The following is a 3,087-nucleotide window of genomic DNA, read 5'->3' on the forward strand; positions in this document are numbered from 1 at the left end:
AGTGAGCTGTACTTGCACCACTGAACTCCAGCCTAGGTGACACAGTGAGGCCCTGTCTCAAACATAAAAATAAGAATAAATATAAACTAAATAGGCCGGGCTTGGTAGCTCACATCTGTAAGCCCAGAACTTTGGGAGGCTGAGGCAGGCAGATCACCCGAGGCCAGGAGTTCAAGACCAGCCTGGCTAACATGGTGAAACTTCGTCTCTACTAAAAATACAAAAAATAGCCAGGCACGATGTCACACGCCTATAGTCTCAGCTACTCAGAGGACTGAGGCAGGAGACTCACTTGAACCCAGGAGGCAGAGGTTGCAGTGAGCCACAATTGCACCCCTGTACTCCAGCCTGGGAGACACAGCAAGACTCTGTCTCAGAAAAAAATTAATAATAAATTAAATAATTAATTGTGCAATTGGATCCTCACTAAAATGTGAACTCTAATAATAGCTCATGTCAAATGCTGACCCAGGGGCCAGGACTTTACATTTAACCCATTTAATCTGCATGGTAAGTATTGTTAGTATCCCCATCTTACAGATGAGGAAACAGACAATGAGAGATTCACTCACTCACCTGAAGTCACAGCAACTTGGAGGCTGAGCCAGGACTCACCACAAATGAGTTGCAAAATCAGGATTCAAATGCAGACTCCTGGCTATAACCATTATCTCACTAATGACGCAGATTTAGTTTGTGCCCTGACGTATCCCCAGCTCCTGGCACTGCATCTGGCATACAGTAGGTGCTCCATATATGTTAGATAAATACATACACAAACAGGTGATGAGTATAAATTAGTATTTGGGGCCGGGTGCGGCGGCTTACGCCTATAATCCCAGCACTTTGGGAGGCCAAGGCGAGTGGATCATGAGGTCAGGTGTTTGAGACCAACCTGACCAACATGGTGAAACCCCGTCCCTACTAAAAACTGCAAAAATTAGCTGGGCGTGGTGGCACACCTGTAATCCCAGCTACTCAGGCAGCTGAGGTGGGAGAATCACTTGAACCTGGGAGGCGGAGGTTACAGTGAGCCGAGACTGTGCCACTGTACTCTAGCCTGGGCAACAGAGCAAGACTCCATCTCAAAAAAAAAAGAGTATTTGGAGAAGAATAAAGCACCTTTCAGGAGTGAGTTTTGCAGGTGCCACATGTGGGGCTGAGTCATGGTGGGGGACTAGGGGGTGCTCAGTGTGTTGTTAAAAACTAATTACTGGGACTGGACACAGTGGCTTATGCCTGACATCCCAGCACTTTGGGAGGCCAAGGCAGGAGGATTGCTTGAGCCCAGGAGTTCAATACCAGCCTGGGCAACATAGGGAGGCCCCATCTCTCATGTTGACCAGGCTGGTCTTGAATTCCTGACCTCAAATGATTGGCCTGCCTTGGCCTCCCCAAGTGCTGGGATTACAGGTATGAGCCACTGCGCCCGGCCTTTTTTTTTTGAGACAGGGTCTCACTCTCTTGCATGGGCTGGAGTATCGTGGCATGATCAGGGTTCACTGTAGCCTCAACCTCCCAGGGTCCCACCTCAGTCTCCTGAGTAGCTAGAACTACAGGTGTGTGCTACCACGCCCGGCCTGTGAGACCCTATCTCTAAAATAATTTCTAAAATTAGCTAAGGCCATCTTCGGTCGTCCTGAATCCGTGTTCATCCAACACCAGCCGCCTCCACCATGCCACCGAAGTTCAATCCCAACGAGATCAAAGTCATACACCTGAGGTACACCGGGGGTGAAGTCGGTGCCATTTCTGCGCTGGCCCCCAAGATCGGGCCCCTGGGTATTTCTCCAAAAAAGGTTTGCGATGACATTGCCAAGGCAATGGGTGACTGGAAGGGGCTGAGGATTACAGTGAAACTGACCGTTCAGAACAGACAGGCCCAGATTGAGGTGGTGCCTTCTGCCTCTGCCCTAATCATCAAAGCCCTCAAGGAACCACCAAGAGACAGAAAGAAACAGAAAAACATTAAACAGTGGGAATATCACTTTCAATGAGATTGTCAACATTAATCAACAGATGCGGCACCAATCTTTAGCCAGAGAACTTTCTGGAACCATTAAAGAGATCCTGGGGACTGCCCAGTCTGTGGGCTCTAATGTTGATGGCCACCACCCTCATGACATCATAAATGACATCAACGGTGGTGCTGTGGAATGCCCAGCTAGTTAAGAAGCACAAAGGAAAATATTTCAATAAAGGTCATTTAACAACTGGTTAAAAAAAAAATTAGCTAAGGCCGAGTGTGGTGCTTATGCCTATAATCTGAGCACTTTGGGAGGCCAAGGTAGGCAGATCGCTTGAGCCCAGGAGTTCCAGACCAACCTGAGTAATGTGGCAGGACCCCATCTCTACAAAAAATACAAAAAATGAGCTGAGCATGGTGGAGCACACCTGTAGTCTCAGCTACTCAGGAGGCTGAGGTGGGAGAATCACCTGAGCCTGGGGAGAAGTCGAGGCTGCAGTGAGCCCAGATCGCGCCACTGCACTCCAGCCTGGGAGCCTGGGAGACAGAGTGAGACCCTGTCTCAAAAAACAAAAACAAACAAACAAAAAGCCCACAAAACCTAACTACTGGGTTTCCTTTTGGAGCACACAGGCCAAAAGCCTGGGACATCAGCTTGGACTCCTCCCTCCACTTATCTACTGGAACCAATCAGTCCCCAGGTTCTGCTTGGCTTCTCCCAGATGCATCCCTTCCTCTTCATCCCTCCCTCTTCATCCCTCAACCCCCAACTTTCTCTTGGATTTTTGCAGCAACTCCCACACAGGTTTACCTGCCTCTAATTTCATCTTTTCTAAGTGGCCTCTGAAAACAGAAAGCTAATCGTAAGCATCATCTTTCTTTCTTTTATTTTTTTTGAGGCGGAGTCTCGCCCTCTCACCCAGGCTGGAGTATAATGCCGCAATCTTGGCTCACTGCAACCTCCGCCTCCCGGGTTCAAACAATTCTCCTGCCTCAGTCTCCTGAGTAGCTGGGATTATAGATGCGTGCCACCACGCCCGGCTAATTTTTTGTATCTTTAGCAGAGATGGGGTTTTACCATGTTGGCCAGGCTGGTCTCGATCTCCTGACCTTGTGATCCA

At 48.8% G+C, this 3,087-nt stretch overlaps 1 pseudogene; it reads left to right on the forward strand.

The window, feature by feature from the left end:
* The first annotated feature begins 1,661 nt into the window (after positions 1-1,661).
* LOC108308618 lies at positions 1,662-2,218 on the forward strand (annotated as a pseudogene).
* The last annotated feature ends 869 nt before the right edge of the window (positions 2,219-3,087 follow it).

The sequence above is a fragment of the Cebus imitator genome, unplaced genomic scaffold (assembly GCF_001604975.1).
Source record: "Cebus imitator isolate Cc_AM_T3 unplaced genomic scaffold, Cebus_imitator-1.0 Scaffold87, whole genome shotgun sequence".
Lineage (NCBI taxonomy): Eukaryota > Metazoa > Chordata > Mammalia > Primates > Cebidae > Cebus > Cebus imitator.